Source organism: Neomonachus schauinslandi, chromosome 13 (assembly GCF_002201575.2).
Source record: "Neomonachus schauinslandi chromosome 13, ASM220157v2, whole genome shotgun sequence".
NCBI classification, from domain to species: domain Eukaryota; kingdom Metazoa; phylum Chordata; class Mammalia; order Carnivora; family Phocidae; genus Neomonachus; species Neomonachus schauinslandi.
This window is the reverse complement of record NC_058415.1, coordinates 84,548,110-84,566,469: the sequence shown is the minus strand read 5'-3', so window position 1 is coordinate 84,566,469 and position 18,360 is coordinate 84,548,110.

The following is an 18,360-nucleotide window of genomic DNA, read 5'->3' as shown; positions in this document are numbered from 1 at the left end:
AAATTCCTTCCATCAGCATGGCGGGGCAGGAGAGTGGATGCTCTTTGTCCAGGAATTGGCTGCCATGTGCCCACGTGCTCCCCAAGGACAGGAACTGTCCCCGAACCACCTGTGGGTCCTCTGGCATGGGGTCCTGTCACCAAGCCTGGTGCACAATGGGGCTCTGAGAAGAGTTGGCACATATTAATTTCTTAGTAATAACAAGTCAGGAGACAGACCTCCCGTGAAGACCCTGCCTGAAACTGAGATGTATGATAAACTCAACTTTCTGCACCTGAGGTTGCAAAAAATAAAAAGCATAGTTTTGGGGGTCAGCCTTGGCTTCAGCGCCAGGGTGGCTACTCAGTGTGTGACTTAATCTCCCAGGACCTCAGTGTCCCCATCTGTACAAGGGAGTTAAAGACATGTCTTAGGCAAGCTTATATGGCTGGGTGTCTGTCTGCCCTGGCTCTGCACAGCATCCAAGAGGATGTAAAGCCAGGGCATGTTCTCCCAGGCACTGCTCTCCCAAGGGAGCCCACCCCTGGAGAGATCTAGAGCATAAACTGTGACCGGGGGGGTCACACCTGAGAGCTCCGGGACCTCTGACAACCAGAGCAAGAACACACGTGCTTCAGTGGGCTCTGGGCTCCATCGGTGAGCTTGCCCCCTTGGCACAGATCATGCTAAATTACAGCAGGAGTTGCGGGGGGGAGGGGGTTCCTTTGGATTCCAAAGAAGAAGAAGAAGATGCCATTTTTTTTTAAGTAGTCTCCATGCTCAACCCAGGGCTTGAACTCATGACTCTGAGATCCAGACCTGAGCTGTTATTAAGAGTTGGAGCCACCCAGGCACCTCAAGAAAATGCCATTGTCTGACTGCTCATTATGTGCCAAGCAACTATCAAAAAGCAACTTTTGCATTCATTTCCTAGTTTCATTCTTCTTGCAAAGAGGAAATTACAGTCCAGCTGACAGAGGATAAAACTCGGGCTCAGAGACTGACTGGACCAAGGACTCTGCTCTGCCCCCTCTCCCACCACCATCTCTCCCCTCCACTCCCTGCCCCACTGCCCAGTCCTTCTCCACTCAGTGGCCAGAGTGAGCTTTCCAAAACAATGAGCTACTTGTGACATTCCTCTGCTGGTGACCTTCTTCAGGAAAGGTCTCCCCAGGGCCCTTGGGGAAAAGTCCGAAGTCCTAAACATGGCATGATCGGGGTCCTACATGGAAAGCCTGGTTCCCCAAACCGCTCCAGCTTCACTTACACCCCTCACCTCCTGGTTCTCTGGCTCTAATCTCCTGGTTTCCACAAAATGCAAGCTCCCTCCTGCCTCAGGGCCTTTGCATAGCTCTTCCACTGCCATTAGTACTTGATCTCTACTCATCCTTTCAAGTTCAGTTTAGATTCACCTTCTCAAGGAAAACTTCCATGACATTTTTCTTCCCCAGGTTGAGCCCCTCTGTTCTATTTTGTAACACTGTGATATTCTTATCATCATTAGAGTAGAACATGGGAAATTGACAATAGTTGACCGTTTTGGACCTATATCAATGGCAATTTCCTATGGTTCAACCTAATAAATACTGTGTTATCTCCTCAATGTCAGGCCCCCTGACATTTATTAAATGCTCACCACTGATACGTTTATCATTCTATCACCCCACCATTGTACCTGGACACAAAACAGAACCTCAATCCATTTTGGTGAAAGAATAAATAATAAAGTTGCAGTCCCAGTCTCTCTGGGAAAGTTCAAGCAACCTGGCATCCAGTCTACACCCGCACGGGGGCTGCCCGCCTACCACTTGGCACCAGCCACAGGTTGCAGAGACAGAGGCCAAGGGAGGCCGCCCAGGTCCACAGTAGCTCCAGCTGCCACACAACCTGACCCCAGCTCCCCAGGCCCATGTCTGGTTTCACTGGGAAGTGGCCAAAATGGTGTTCGGGGCTCATCTAGATCAAGAGGCCCAAGTCTGGGGGCGAGACTTCGGTGCTGTCCCTCCCCGGTCCTAGCCGCTGGCAGGGCCTTCCAGCCTGGCGCCGTGCCCCTGCAGCCACACGGTGGCAGTGTTGGCACCAGTTGGGCTCCAGAGGAACGGAAGCCTCAGCCTGGCTCCCGCAAGAGGCCCTGAGAGGCCGCGCTGCCAGCAAGCGCACACTGTGTGCACAAAGGGCGCGCGTACGGGGTGGGCCACGAGTGCGCGGTGCTCGCGTGTGGGGGAATGCAGGGAGGGCTCTGCGTGCAGCGGTACTCACATGTATTCGTAGTTCTGCCGGTGGTGGGTTGTGTGCCCTCGTGCGTCTGTGTTTACCAGTGCGTCTTTGTGGCTGGCTGTGTCTGGCTGCCCGTGTGTGTGTGTGTGTGTGTGTGTGTGTGTGTGTGTTTCTGGTGGGGCCTCTGTGTGAGGAGAGAGCCAGTAGTTGAGGGATGAGTGTGCCTGGGTACCTGGACATCAAGGTCAGAGATTTCTGGGACTCGGCCTCCCCCTCCTCTGGCCCCTGTCCCCCCATCACCTGCATGGACAGATGCTCTGATTCCCACCCCAGAGCCCCCAGCCGCTGGCTCCACCAGTTGGGCAACTCCCAGAAGTGCCCTGTCCCTCCCCCTGCCCCTCAGCTTTCTCTCTGGTGCCTCCTCCACCAACACCAGCTCCTGCAGGCGCGGATACTTATCCAGAGGTACGTACCCTACAGGGCTCAAGTCTGCTCCTGACCCCATTACTGTGATGTCCCCAGCCCAGCACCCTGCCTCTGGCAGCTTCAGGCCTGCCTGCAGCCTGGCAGGACGAGGGCCTGCCACAGCTTCCCTCCCTGGGGAAGCTACTCTCATAGCTAGGGTCCTAGGTGGGTCCTGAAGGAGCAGACTTCAGAGCATGGCATGTCTCCGTCCTCAGACTGGAGGCGCCTAGAGATGGGGCTCTGCCTCTCCCCTCTGACCTCAGAGTGGAACCATGTCTCTGATTCTATCACCCAGGTCTGGAGAGAGTGTGGGCTCCCGGTTCCTTCTCCAGGCCCCAACTCTGGCCCCAAACACACATTTCGCAGCATGGGTGCCGGCTCTCTCCCTGCCCTCCCTTCCCTCCACCGGGCGAGGGCCACATCTGGCCACATCTGGCCACCCTTCCCCCGTGGTTATTAATAATTGGGTATTAGGCGAGAGGCGACTATTGATTCTGGCGCAGGCGGCTCTGGGTCGGGGTAATTTATGGAAACACTGGCGTCCCCCGTGATAAATAATGAGGTGATCGCAGAGACAGGTCACTAGTGAGTGGCCTCCAGCCCGCTGCCCTGTCCACTAACACACAGACTCATAAATGGAGGGAGAGAGGAAGAGAGACCCGGGCTGGCCATAAAGACAAAGGATGCGTTGGTGGGGAGAGGCACTGGGAAGACAGGGAAAGCATACACACATGGCAGTGGGGACCATGCAGGGGCTGCTGGGAAAGGGGCCGGCCTTCACAGAGAATGGGACAGAATGACAGACAAGGACAGGCACATGGAGCAAGAGGCAGGGCAGAGGAGGGAGAAGGCAGATGTGAGGACAGAGAGACGGGGCAGGGAGAGAGGGGGAAAGACAGACAAAGCCGGGGAGCCTGAGGAATGAAGAGCAACAGAGCTGGGTAGGGCAGGGACATGATGGGGAGACGCAGGGACAAAGACAAAGAGAGGCGAGGCCACGGTACGGAAGGCCAGCCATGCCGAGTGCCTACCATGTGCTGGCTCTACTCTGTGTTCTTATTTCCTCGTCCTGGCAGCCCGGAGCATGGCCTCCAGAACCAGCCTGTCTGGGTTCAAATCCCAGCGCCACCCCTGGTCCCAGCTGCATGACCTTGGGCAGGTCACTTCACTCCCAGTGCCCAGTGCCCCGACCTGGAATGTGGAGCCAACATACCTATGCCAACGGCGGTTAAGAGGATTAAACAAATCAGCATCTGTGCCCTTGGGGACCATGCCTGGCACTAGTGGATGCTCTAAAAACATGTTTGTCCTGGTTCTAGTCAATTTCATACAATTCCATTTGATTTGATCCTCTTCCATTTGATAGAGTGTCTAGTTTACAACAAATGAATCAAGAAAAATGAGATGTGGTCTGATTGGGCAGCTTTGGGGAGACTCCCTGCAAGAGGTAGGGGTTGATTTGGGCCTTGAGGTGGAATTAGAAGGAAAGGCATTCCAGAAGGCAGTCAGAGTTTATGCAAAACCATCACAAATTTCAAGGTCAGAAGGACCCTTGAAAGCCTAGTGCATCTCTAATGCCTGGATCCCCCCATACTAGCTCTGGCCAGCTTTGACTTGGTCACCTCTAGGGATGGAGAACTCATTACCATTCTTGGGAAACTGATTGTGAGAAGGTTCTTCCTCAAAGTCAGCCTTCACATGCTGCCCCCAGGCCCCCCACCCCTTGCCCACCCCAGTTCAGCTCTGTAGAGGTTTGCAGTCAGCAACTGGGAGCTATTCACAGCACCCCATCCCCCACCCCACTTTCTTTTTTTTTTTTTTGAAAGATTTATTTTATTATTCATTTTGAGAGAGAGACAGAACAAGAAAGAGAGTGTGCACGAGTGGGGAGGAGGGGCAGAGGGAGAGAATCTCCAAGCAGACTCCCCGCTGGGCAAGGAGCCTCATGTGGGGCACAATCCCACGACCCATGTGATCACAACCCAAGCCAAAACCAAGAGTCCCACAATCAACAGACTAAGCCATCCAGGCGCCCCTCCCCACCCCACTTTCTGATCATCCGATGCAACCACTCTAACCTACTCCAAATATTCCTTCTGTGCTGGCTGGCTAGTCCCCTCCTGGCCTGGCTGCTCTCCTGGGCAGCTCCAGCCAGGTGAGCCTCCAGGGGCAGAGCCGAGCACCTGCTATGTGCTGAGCAGGGTGGACTATTCCCTTTACCCTAGATGCACAGTGTTCAGACTTTGATGTCCAGAACCCTGAGGTTTCTTAGAGACGCACCAGGGGCTTCCCTAGAATGAAGGGGGCTACCCCTCTCCTTCCGTCTCCTTTGTGATTTGTTCCGCATAATAAGAAGACCCTAGTCTACAGGCTGTTGAGACTGCCACCCCAACGGGAAACAGCTTCGGGCAGCAGGCGCTAATGCGGTGTGTCCTAGGCTGATGGCCTGGCTTTGCCACCCATTGACCAGGTGACCTTGCACAGATCCTTTGACCTGCTGGAGCCCCAGCTTCCTCCAGTGTAATAGGGCCTGTGTGTGAGGGGCTTCACACCAGAGGAAAGCCTCTCTAGGGGTCACCGCTATTATTATCATCCCTCCTTCCCCCCCTCCCATCCCTTCCCCCACACACTGGGTAGCCTAGGACCCTCTCCTTTAAGTCATTTCCAAATATAAGAACATCTATGGGTCCCTGGGACATGTGTCTTGTCATGACTGAGCTTATCTCTCCTTGTCCCGGTTCTGCAGCCAGCATAGCTTCCCCCAGCCCTATAAAACCAACAAAATTATCTCTACCTACATGCACAAGGGGCTGAGACCACAGCTGAACAGCACTGAGCCCTGGGGCACTCCACTAGAGACCCACACACACACACTATGTGGGCATAGGCTGCCATAGTGATATTCACTTGGCTCTTTGTCCATCCCATGTTTCCCCACCTCCCCTCTAACTATGTCCAAATAGACCTTATTGCCTACCTTCTCTCGACCTCACTTCTCTGACCTACTGGTCCAGCCACCCTGTAGACAAGAACATGGGACAGTTGGATCTTATCTTTTCTTGGCAAATCTATCCCTCTCCTGGGTTTACACACTTCCTCTTATTAGAGGCTCATCAATCATCTCTTTATATTCCATTCTAGAATCTTAACTGAGATACTGAAACTCATACCATACTACTGTTACTGGTAAGAGCAGCTAATTAACTTTTTTGTTTTCCCATTTTATAGATGAGGAAGCTCAGAAAGGCTATATTGCTCACTCCCAGAAACGCAGCTTGTTGGTCTGTACTCTTTGAATTCTCCCTTCTTCTGCCTTAAAACAGTGATATCCAAGGGACAGAGCTGAGGATGAGTTACTGGGCCAGCATGTGTGTGTGTATGTACTGGGGGCTGTAGAGGGAACTATGTTTAGAATAATGGGTCGGGACCAGCTGTTAGGTGGGGAGGGCATTGAATGTCAGCTTACCGAGCCTGAATTTCATTTTTGTGGGCAGTGATGAGCCATGGAAGCCTTCTGAGGTTATACCTGAGTGGCTGGCAGAATAATCTGATAGTGGATGAGAGATGAATGGGGTTGGGGTGCGCAGGGAGGAGAAGCAGGAAGACCTGTGTAGGGTCCAGGAAACAGGCCAGGTGACAGGGAGGAGAGCCTCATGCCACAGCAGTGGGAGCAGGTGGAGGAGAGGAAAGGTTTAAGGACCAGCTCAGAGGCAGAACTGGCTGAATTCCAGCTGACTGGATGGGGCTGGGGGTGGGAGAAAGGAAGTCACACAACCTGACCTCATCAATGGAGGGGTGATGCTTCCTTTCATAAGGAGAAAGCAATCTGGCCGAGAGTAAACGCCAAGGGGTAGGTGGGGAATTCAGCGTTGACCCCATAGATTCAGAAAGGCCTGGGAGATATAATATCTGGGGGCCCTTGGAGACAGGGTCTGACACTCAGGAGAGTAGTCTGGGCTGCAAATAGAGTCAGGGTTGAAAGCACAGGGCTGGTAGTCGGAGCTGCTGGAGGGAATTAGATGGTGGCCAGGCAGGTGCCTGCCCAGCACTGCCTGTGTCCCCTGTGAGGTGAAGCCGGGCCTTAGTGGCTGCCTCCTCCACAAGACTAGGAAGACTGGGGGCTCCTCAGGGCAGAGATCCCTGTCTCCACCCAGCCCAAAGCCCCGGGCGCTCAGCACAGAGCCCAGCACCAGGTGGGTGTCGGCCCCTGGGGACGCAAGGAGGCTACAGCAATGGAGCTGAGGAGGAGGGACAGCTGTGCGATGGGGGTGGGATATCCCGTATTTGGTTCTTGGGAGGCCATCCATTGGAGCCTCGGGACAAGGGGCGGGGATGCACAAAAGGCCGTGCCTCCAAGGGGAAGTGATGGGAGCAGATACTGATTAGGCATCCACTATGTGCTTTGATCTCAGATTGTTCCCCCAACAGCCCTACAAGTTGCTGGAGACTGTATGGACGCCCTCCACTCTGCTTTTAAAGATGAGTGCTGGAGCCAGGATTTGACCCCAGATCTTTGAGGAAAACAAATCCCTGGATGAGAGAAAAGCATGGACACAGTTGCACCCCTACTCTGGGCCTCTGGTTCTGCAGGGTCCCTGCCCTTTCTGCTCCTAGAGGAGCCCCGCTCCTGGTTTCCTGCACAGCAAGTGTGGGAACTATTCTCAGGGCTTGTCCCTTGTCTCTCTGGACCCAGGGACAGCATCAAGACAACGTGGCTGGTGGCAGAGGCAGGGTTGACTACGGTTGAATGACCCCGGGGCTTCCCTGCGCCTGCAGTTCTTTCTACCCGGAAGGGCTTCTCCTCGCTCATCCTGAGGGAGAGGTCTCCCCTTCTGAGAAGCATTCCTGCCCCGTGAATGTGCTTGTCGCCTCCTCCTAGCAGTTCAGCCCTTTGTCCATTACGTTGTCCCTGCACTGGTCACTCCCAAGGACAATGGTTTGTTTAGGGTCTGTATTCCTTTCCGTGCCCAGGGGCCCCTTGGGGCAGGAACGGGTCCCACTCAGCTCCATGTGTCCAGGTGTGCAGGTCCTGGTACAGAGGAGGAACCTGTCAACCTGTGCTAAATGGATGAGCAAACGGACGGACCCATGGAGCCATCCGTCCCCCTCCAGGCCCTTTGGGAGGGGGTGGGCTGAGCTCCTGAGCCCGGGTCCACCCCCCAGGCCCGTCCCCGCCGCAGGCTGGGGTGAGAGGGGGGCTTTGTCCCCAACTTCCAACCACAGGGAGAATAAAAGTTTGTGAAATATTAGTTTAATAAGACATGCGACTACTATTAAGGATCCAAGCGGTCCTTATTTATTATTCATGCGGCCGCGTGATTTAGGGGCAAGCAGGTCCGCAGAGGCTCCAGCTCTGCCGCCTCTCCCCATCACGGCTTCCCCTCCCCCGGAACCCCCCACCCCGTGCCCCCTCTCACCTTCCCGCTCTCCCCGCCCCCCCCAACCCCTGCCCGCACCGCGCAGGCACATTCTCTAGCCTGGTGCGGGGTGGGGAGGGGAGGGCTGCGACCACTGCCCTCAGGTCCCCTCTGGACCCTGGTAAACTTTCTTTTTACAGCTAGGGGAAGGCCCCAAGCTGCCCAGTCCTGCGTGCAGAGGGCTCTCCACAGCTTTATGGACAGCCGCACGAGTGGGGCTGGGGGTTCCCTCTTTTATTCCATCCCCTCTTTCTGTCTTCCTCCCCTCTTCTCTTTCCCAGGTTGGGGACCTCCGAGAGTAGAACCGTTGGACAGACTGGGGGAGAACTGGGTTCCAGCTCTTACTCTGGTCCAGTCCCAACTTGTTGTGTGACCTTATTTAGGTCCCTTGCCTTCTCTGGGTCTCAGGAATCCCTCTAAAACTAGAGGTTAGAGTGAAGGACTCAAAACTTCCCCAGATTTGGGAGGGCGGAGGAGGCGATTACATACAATGCAATGCACACATCTTTAAGTATACAATCTTTAAATATTGATAAATGTACTATACCCATGAAATCACCACCCCAACCAAGATACAGAACACTTCCATTACCCCGTAAAACTTTTTCTTGCTCCTTTGCAGTCTGCTCCCTCCCCTACTCCTCAAGGTAACCAGTGTTCTATGTCTTTTGCCACAAATGAGTTGTGTTTGTTCTTGAACTTCGTATCAACAAGATCATATAATATGCACTCTTGGGATCTGTATGAGTAGTTCCTGCCTTTTTATTGCAAGTACTCAAATATTGTATGACTATACCATAGTTTGTTGGTTCGTCCACCTGTTGATCATTTGTGTTGTTTCCAGTGTCTGGCTCTTATGAATAATAGCTTCTTTCAACATTTGTATACAAATCTTTTTGCAGAAATACAAATTACAGATTTTTAAAAATTTCTCTTGAGTAAATACTTAGGAGTCAAACTGCTAAGCAGAATGGTATGTGTATGTTTACCTTTCCTAAAAATATATATTTTATTTTTTAAGTAATCTCTACACACAATGTGGGGCTTGAACCTAGAACCCCAAGATCAAGAGTTGCAAGCTCCAAGAGGCGCCTGGGTGGCTCAGTTGGTTAAGCGACTGCCTTCGGCTCAGGTCGTGATCCTGGAGTCCCGGGATCGAGTCCCGCATCGGGCTCCCTGCTCGGCAGGGAGTCTGCTTCTCTCTCTGACCTTCCCCCTCTCATGCTCTCTCTCTCTCATTCTCTCTCTCAAATAAATAAATAAAATCTTTAAAAAAAAATAAAAATAAAAAAAGAGTTGCAAGCTCCTTGACTGAGCCAGCCAGGCTCCCTGTATGCTTACCTTTTTAAGGAAACTTTCAAACTGTTTTCCAAAAGGTTATACTATTTTACACCCCCTCCAGCAGAGTTAGAGATTTCTGGTTGCTCCACATCCTTGTCAATATTCGATATTAACAGTCATCTTTTTATTTTAAGTAGGCTCCATGCCCAGCATGGAGCCCAATGCGGGGCTCAAACTCATGATCCTGAGATCAAGACCTGAGCCGAGATTGAGTGAGACACTTAACTGACTTGAGCCACCCAGGCATCCCAATATTGTCAGTCTTAATTCTCACCATTCTGTGGGGTGGAGTAGTATCTCGTTTTAATTTGTATTTCCTTGTGACTAATGCTATTGATCACCTTTTCAAGTGATTATTTGCCATTAATATTTTGTGAAGTGTTTAAGTATTTTGCTCAATTCCATTTAGGTTGTTTGCCTTTCTATTATTAATTTATAGGATATTTACCTATTAAGAACACATGTCCTCTGCTAGATATATGTATTGTTAATGTTTTCTTCCAATCTGCTTTACCTGTTGATTTGATAAGAAATTTTAAATTTTGATCATGTCTAATTTACCAACTTTTTCATGCTTTTTATGTCCTCTAATAAATCTTTGCCTACCCTAAAGTCATCAATATATTTCCCCCATATTTTCTTTATAGTTTTAGCTTTTTAAATCTATTTTGAATTAAATCTTTCTGTGTGGTGTGAGGTAGGAATTGAGGGGTTTTCTCCCCCCATACATTTCTCCAGTTGTTCCATCACTATTTGTTGAAAGGATTTTTTCTGTTTACATTGAATACCTTTGCTGCCTTCGTCAAACAACAACAAAATCAACTGACTTTATGTGTGGGTCTGTTTCTGTCTGATTTGTTGATCCATTTGATCTCTTATGCCAGATCTCACTGTCTTGATTACTATACCTTTACAGTAAATTTTGAAATCAGGTAGAGTAAATCCTCCAACTTTATTTTCCTTTTACAAGATTGCTTTGGCTATTGTGGTTCTTTGCTTTTCCATAAATATCTTAGAATCCATTTGTCAATTTCTAATAGAAAGCCTGTTGAGAATGTCAGTGGGATCTGAGTTTTTCTGTAAGTCACTATGGGAAGGGTCTCAGGAGTCTCCCTGGCTTCTGTGCCCTACCCTGCCAGTTTGGCCCAAGCTACAGGCATGGCACTCTGAAAGTCCCTATCCCTGAACGACCACTCTCAACTGCCCTCTCTGCCAACATCATATACTGAAAAATCAGCATTCCACCCAAGACATGGTCCTTTACTGGTAACCCAGCCCACAGGGTGAAGACTACGGTGTCCAAAGCCTCAGAACCCCAAGCCCAGTTTGGAGCCTGGACTCAGAGCCTATCTGGTTCTGGGAGTAAAGGAATAAGTCAATCCCCAGCCCATGGAGGCAGCTCTGGATGAAATTTAAACCTCATATGTAAGATATTTAAGGGTAAGGTATTTAAGGTTAAAATATTATTAAGTATAGGAATTGCTTCCAAATGACTGAGAGTGAGTGAATGGTAATATAGAGGAAATAAAATTGGGTCATGAGTTGATAATTATTGAAACCGGGTGATGGGTAACAGAGGGTTCATTATACTTTGTGATTTTGAATGTTTGCAATTTTTTATGATAAAAATTTAAAGAATTCACCCTCTCCAGTGAGGCAACCTCCCTCCTCCATCATTTTCCCCAAAGCAGGGCCTGGACCCTGCTGCCCCTGGCTAATGAAGACCCCTATGCCATCTGCAGCGTCCCCAGTGCTGCTCCACTCCCCCGTGGCCTGCACAGCACGGAGCAGACGCTGACCTGGTGGGAGCATGACCTGGCTGGGCAGCTGGCTGTATCTGGGCATCTCGTGATGTGGTGTTGGCAGGTGGGTTTCCACATCACCTCAAATGAGTTTTAAGATGATTGAACTACAACAGCTGCCACCCACAACCCTAAGCAGGGCCCCAGGCCAGCCCGGAGCAGTGACAGCCAGGGTGGCTGGGCAAAGCGAGCAGGGACAGGGTTGTCAGAGATGATGTCAGGGAAGTGGGCAGGGAGGGGCAAAGCCAGCAGATAGGCCAGGGCATGACTATGCCTTTTATTCCAAGTGAGGTAGAGCCCCCTGGAGGAGGGCTTGCAGCCCAGCAGTGACCTTATCTGATCTATGTTTAGAAGGCTGCAGAGTGACGTGCGTGGCGGAGCCTGGATAGAAGCAGAGAGGCAAGTTAGGAGGCCACTGCAGGAATCCAAGTGAGGTATGCCCTTGGCTTGCACCAGGGGGTGGTGGTAAAGTGGTCAAAAGTGGTCCAGTCCTGGATAGATTTTGAAAACATTGTTGACAAGTTTCCTTATGGATTGGATGTGGGTTGGAAGGAAAGGCAGGTGTCAAGAATGACTCCACGGGTTAGCCTGAGTAAGTGGTACATGGAGAGGCCTGGGGGAAGCAGGTTCAAGGAGGCTACTGAGGACTGTGATGGTGGGTCTGTCTGGTTTGTGGTACCTGACCTGCAACCATGTGGAGCTGTTGCCAACATGAGCCTGCGTGCCGGCAGAGGTCAGGGCTGGAGCCTGGTTTCTGGGAACCCTCTGAATGATGGGATTTAAGGCTGTAAGACTGGAAGGGGTCACTTGAGGCGTGTCCCAAGAGAAAATGTCTGAGGCCCAAGCCCTAAGCATGCAAATGTTTTAGGATAAGAAGAGGAATCAGCAAAGGAAGCTAAGGAGAAGTGGTCAGGGAGGCAGAAGAGCCAAGCACACCTTGGAAGCCACATGAAGACAGTGTTTTAAGGAGGAGACCATCTGGGGGGATTGAGAACTGACCTGGCACTGGGCAACACAGGGGTCACAGATGACCTTGACAAAGCTGCTTTGGGGACATGGTGAAGTGAAAGCCTGGTAAGAGTGGGTGTGAGAGAGGATTTCAGGCTCCTCTCCTACCACCCCCCTCAGTTATTCCAGTTGTCTACCACAGTCCCAAGCTCCTTCCTCCTCATCCCTCCCCTCACTCTGGGGGATCCATGTGGTCTCACGATTAATGGAAAGAACAGAGGCCCCAGCTTCCATCTCCCAAACACACACCATCTCTGGTACTCACACCCTCTGCCCTTGGTCCCCTCTCAAGACCTCTGTTCTGCCAGGGTGGCACCTCCATCCAGACCCTAATCCATCTCGGCTCCCCAGAGGCCCCACTCTGCCAAAAAACCTCCTCTTCTGGTGTCCCCATCACCTTCCCCCACTCACTGGCATATCCCATCATTAAACAGTATGCTGAACAGTATCTTAAAAAATTTGGGGGCGCCTGAGTGGCTCAGTTGGTGAAGTGCCTGCCTTCAGCTCAGGTCATGATCTCAGGGTCCTAGGATCGAGCCCCTCATCGGGCTCCCCGCTCAGTGGGGAGTCTGCTTCTCCCTCATCCTCTGCTCTTCCCTCTCCCCCTGCTTGTGCTCTCTCTCTCAAATAAATTTAAAAAAATTTTTTTAAATTTCCCTTGAGCATATTTTTCTTTCCATCAAAGCTCTCAATTTCCTTTTTCTGCCAGTTTCTGCCAGTTAAGACTATCTTAAAATAGTCTACATGATACCCTCGGGGGCTCACCGCCTGGTCAGGAGCATGTGGGGGAGGGCAGCCGGGGGTGCAGGTGCTGCTTCTGAGGGCATTCTCACAACGTGGTACCTTTACAGGCAGGAGATGCTTAGAAAAAGTGCCAAAAGGGGACGTCTGGTTTATGGGTCTGCTCCCTCAATTGTCCCTCAATTGTGGATCCTGGCACTCTGCTGTGTCCTTCACCTACTGCAATCTGACTTTGATTTCCACCTCTTCATTGAAAACATCTAGAACAATGCCTCCTTGCTCGCTCTTGCACCCCCTCAAGAAACGGCCAGAGATGGAGGGGCACACTGCACCAAACAGAGAAAGCTGGACAAGACGGAGTGGGTGTCTACCCAGGATGCCCCGACAGAGACCGGAAGCCCACCATGGTCACAGAGTCGCAGCCCAAACCTGGCGGGGTCCAGCTGCTGTAGATTGAATAAAGGCACTGGTCAAGGTGAGAGGTTCAGAAATAAGGCCGTCAGTAAGACAAAGCAGGCGGAGGCCTTTTATATGGTGCCAGGTGCATGGATGGGGCCGAACATCAGCTTTAACTGAGACACATGCAGGGCTGTCTGTCTGCACCAAAGGAAGAAGGTGAGTGTCATCCCTGGGCCAGGCTCAAGGATTCAGAACCAAGCCTTGTCCCTGAGCCCCAGAGTCCCCATTCCAAAATGTGCCATGGAGCAATCAGCTGGAGCTGGAAGTCCAAGGCCCTGGCCCCCAACCCCCACTGCCCACACCTACCACATCAGGCCTCCTTCCCCTGCTCTTTCCCTCCCATGGAAGAGGGCCAGGCTGCAGACACTGTCACTGCACCCCCGGCTCCACATCCCACATCCGAGAGGGGAGCTGAATATTCAGTATCTGGGGAGACAATAAAAATCCCAGGAAGAACCTGGCTAAGGCAATTACCTCTGCATAAATGCATATATTATTCATCCGTGGCTTTGAATATATAAATAATACTGATACAATTTGCATGCGTTAAAAGGAGATGTAATTACCCACTGATGTCTGCGAGTGCCTGGTAGCCGCCGGCCACATCCTGGGTCTGCTGCCCCGCCCCCAGGAGCCCACCTTTGCCCTTTCTAGAGGCAGAATATATCACATGTGGGTTTTCTGCAGTTGTTAGGAAGCCAATCTTTGATGTCCTTGGGGCTTTGGTTGGAGTGGGCTTTTTTAAAGGCCCTGTGGGCTGTCGCATCTACTCAACTCTGTTCTTGAAACTTTGGGCTATTTTAGTATTATAATTGCTGCTTTTAAAAATCACATTTTTGGTAACAAAAAATAACACACATTCATTGTATAAAATTTGAAAGATATGCAAAAGTTTGAAAAAGAAAAGCTCATTCATTATCTTGCTGCCCATATGTAAGTACAGTCCGTATTTGTCTGATTTCTTGCCAGTCTTCTTTTTCGATCAGAGATAAACTTTAATTTTACAAACTCAGGCTCATATTATACATAATGTTTGTAACCTGCTTTTATCTTTTACAATATGTCATGAACAGATGAAGAAATATAAAAGGCTAATAAATAAGAAAAGATGCTCAACCTCATAGTAATTAAGGAAAATACAAATTACAATAACAGAGATATAAATTTTCACCTATCACATTGTTAAAGATTTCAAATAACAATACCCACTGCTGGTGTCTGCACGTAGAAACAGGCTCTCTCCAACAATTCTTGCTGGCAGGAGTGTAAATTGGAACCCTTTTTGGAAGGGTAATTGAGCAATGTGCACCAGAAGGCTTAGAAATATGCATGCCTTTGGCCTCTGAAAATCCATTCCTTAGAATTTAAATAATTACACAGATAGAAGAAGATATAACAATGTGAACTGTAGTGTTTTATCATAACAAAAAATTAGAAACAACTTTAACAGTCCAGCATTGGGAATTACTATAATAAGTTATGGTCTATCTACATAGCAAAATCCCATGCAGCCAATTATAATGAAAACACACACACACACACACACCCCTACCTACCTACCTTATACAATCAAGAATAAAAAGATGTTCCTGAAGTATTTATGTTGGGACTTCTGGCTAAATGTGGTAGGTTGAGAAAATGTTTTTATTTCTGCTTCCTCTTGACACGCCACTAAAAGGAATGAAAATGACATAAACCCATGAGGACCAAGTGAATGTGAGAGATGAGAAACATCAGTACATTTCTGGGAAGTGGAAGGAGGATGAGGAGTTTGGAAAAGCTGGAAAGGATGAACATCATGAGCCAGCACCAGCAAAGTACAGCACCCCAGAAGGATACAGGGACTAGAGAGCATCAATTCAGGCAAGACCCAGGCCTGAGCTCTGGAGTGTGGCACTGCTCAGAGCTGGGGCAGAGAAAGAGGGACCAGCAAAGGGGACTGGGAAGGGGCAGTCAGGGGGATGGGGGACCAGGAGGGGGACCAGGAGAGTTCAAGGAAAAGAAAGGGTCTCAAGGAGCAGAAAGTGACCAATTGTGGCGTATGCTGCTGAGACGTCACATAACAGAAGGTCTGAGAATGGAGAAGGTTAGCCACATGGCAGTTGCCAGTGAACCTGAAGAGAATCATTTCAGTGGAGCGGCTGAGGTGGAGGCCAGATGAGAGTGAGTTCAAGGGAGAACAAGAGAGGAGGAACTAGAGCACGCATTCAGACCAGCTCTGCCCAATACAGGCAGAATGCAAGCTACAGGGGTAATTTTAAACTTCTTAGTAGCCGTGAGTAGAAAAGGAAAAACAAATGGGTGAGATTAATTTTATTAATAGATTTTTATCTAACCCAATAGATAGAAAATATTATCACTTCCCCATGTAATCAATATACAAATTATTAATGAGATATTTGGTATTCTTTTTCAAACTGAGTCTTTGAAATCTGCTGTGTATTCTACCTTTAAAACACATCTCAGTTTGGCTGGCCACACTGCCAGTACCCAATAGCCCAGAGGAGGGTGAGAGAGAGGCCCCATGCTGCAAACAGGTAAAACCAAGGGTTGTGTGCTAAATGGTGAGCTCCCGGCCCCATCCAGCTACTTCTGCCACTTAACCTCCTAAAGCTCCAACAGCCAGGGGTCCAACCCAGAAGGAGATGGGAAGAGTTTTATTTTTTAGTTTGTCTGGGTTTGGTTTCGGTTTGCTGTTTTTGCTTCTTAGAAATGTTAAGGTCCTAAAGAAAAGATTTATGGATACTAACATTTGGGAGCACCCAGGGAAATGGCCAAAGCCCCATCTGGTCACTGCCTGGTGAAGTCTACCAGTTGACAGACTCCATCTATGCACACAGGGCTTCTCAACTGTTTTTTTTTTTTTTTAAAGCCCTACTCTTAAAAATGAAAGATTAAAAGGCTCCAAACATCACCTTCTGGTATTTAATTTGGCAGACAGTCCTCATTGTGAAACACAGAGGCCCCAAACAACAGAAACAGACGGATCAGAGGCAATGCGGGAAGCAGACGGAAACTTAGAAAAACAATCATTAAACTCCTCAGATGGATGAGAGAAGATACTGCAGCCATGAACTATATGCTTGTAAGAGAAAAAAAGGAAAAGACAGAGCTCTGCCACATGCTGGAATTTAAAACATAAGAGAAATTTAAAAATTAAATAGAAGAATTCAAAGAAAACACTGAAGAAATGTCCCAGGTAGGTGCTCCTCTCCCCTAAGAGTCAGAGGGGGGAAAAAAGGGAAAAAAAATTTAAAACTTTGAGGATCAGTTGAGGAAATTCAACATCTCACTAACAGGAGCTCCAAAAAGGGAGAACAGAGCACACAGCAGGGAGGAAATTATCAAAGAAACGACAGAAGACAAGTTCCTGGAATTAAGGACACAAGTTCCCAACCGAAAGATCCACTGAGATCCGGAGCAGTGAATGAAAAAGCCCCATCCCCATCTCTGTGAAATTTTAGAGCGTGAGGCCCCAAAAAATAAATCCAAAACTTCCATAAAGGGAAAGAAACCAGTTACACACAAAGAATGGCACCAAAGTTCTCACAGTAAAAGTGAAACCGGAAGACAATGGATTGAATGTCATGGTAGTTCTGAGGGAAGATGATTTTTTTTTTTTTGAGACAGAGAGAACGAGAGAGAGAGAGCAAGCACACATGAGAGGGGGGAGGGTCAGAGGGAGAAGCAGGTTCCTTGCTGAGCAGGGAGCCCGATGCGGGACTCGATCCCGGGACTCCAGGATCATGACCTGAGCCGAAGGCAGTCGCTTAACCAACTGAGCCACCCAGGCGCCCCGGGAAGATGATTTTTAATCTGGAAGTTGAGATGCAGCCCAAATAGTAACCAACTGTGAGAGGAACAGAACACATTCGGAAAGGGGAAGTCTTCTTGTACATCATTTTCGGGGAGTTCCCGAGGGTGGGCTCTATGAAATGGAGTAGGGAAGGAAGGAGGGAGCCTCAGTCTGAGAACAGAGAGGCCAAGGAACTGCAGCTGAACAGTGGGCCCCAAAGCAGGCATTCCCACACAAAGAGCCGGCAGAACACCTGCTGTGCTCACCCATGTGAAAAAGAATGTCCAACAGGTCTTAGATTCTTTTGAATAGTGACACTATTATAGTGAATGACAGTGACATAAAACTCTAAGTGAATTAAAAAACAAACAAAACAAAAAAACAGCCCAGCAGCTATCTCCTGCCAGTTGCCCAGGAAAGGAAATATAAGTAAACATAGTACACTCCCCGGCTCGGCAGTGAGGGCCAACACTGACTGGGATACCCTGAGCACAGTACCCAACTGGATCCACCCAGACGTCTAAGCTGTAGAACTGTGAGCAAACACACGGGCCCTGTTGTAAGCAACTGAGTCCATGGTGATGTGTCACGCGGCAATAGGAAAGCAAGACAGCTTACAATGATAAGCATTTGTCTGGTTCATCCGTATTCAGGTCCACTGGATGGTTCCTCCTCTTGGATGGCCTCAGCTGGGATAACTGGGTTTCACACTGTGGCCTCTCTCAGCCTCCAGGAGGCTAGCACCTTTGTTCACAGGACCGCTGGACTCAGTTCTGAGACAGAGCGGGAGCTTCTAGGCCCCTTGAGCAACTGGCACACCACTGTTTCTGCTGCCTTCTGTTGGCTAAAGCAAATCAAAAGGCCAGCCCACATTCAAGGGGTGACAAACAGACTTGTCCTCTTGACAGGAGTTTCTGCAAAGTCAGGTCACAAAGGGTGTAGATACAGGAGAGTAGATAAACTGGGGCTACAATCAGTCTCCCTCACTGTCTCATCCCTAAAAAAAAATCCCTGTTTTACATCTCAAGTCATCCCACTAATCTACTCTCTGCCCCAGACTGTTGCTGCAATCCACAGATGCCATGCCACTTCTCCTTCTCAATTTTGATGGTTTCAATATCCCCCCAGATGATCC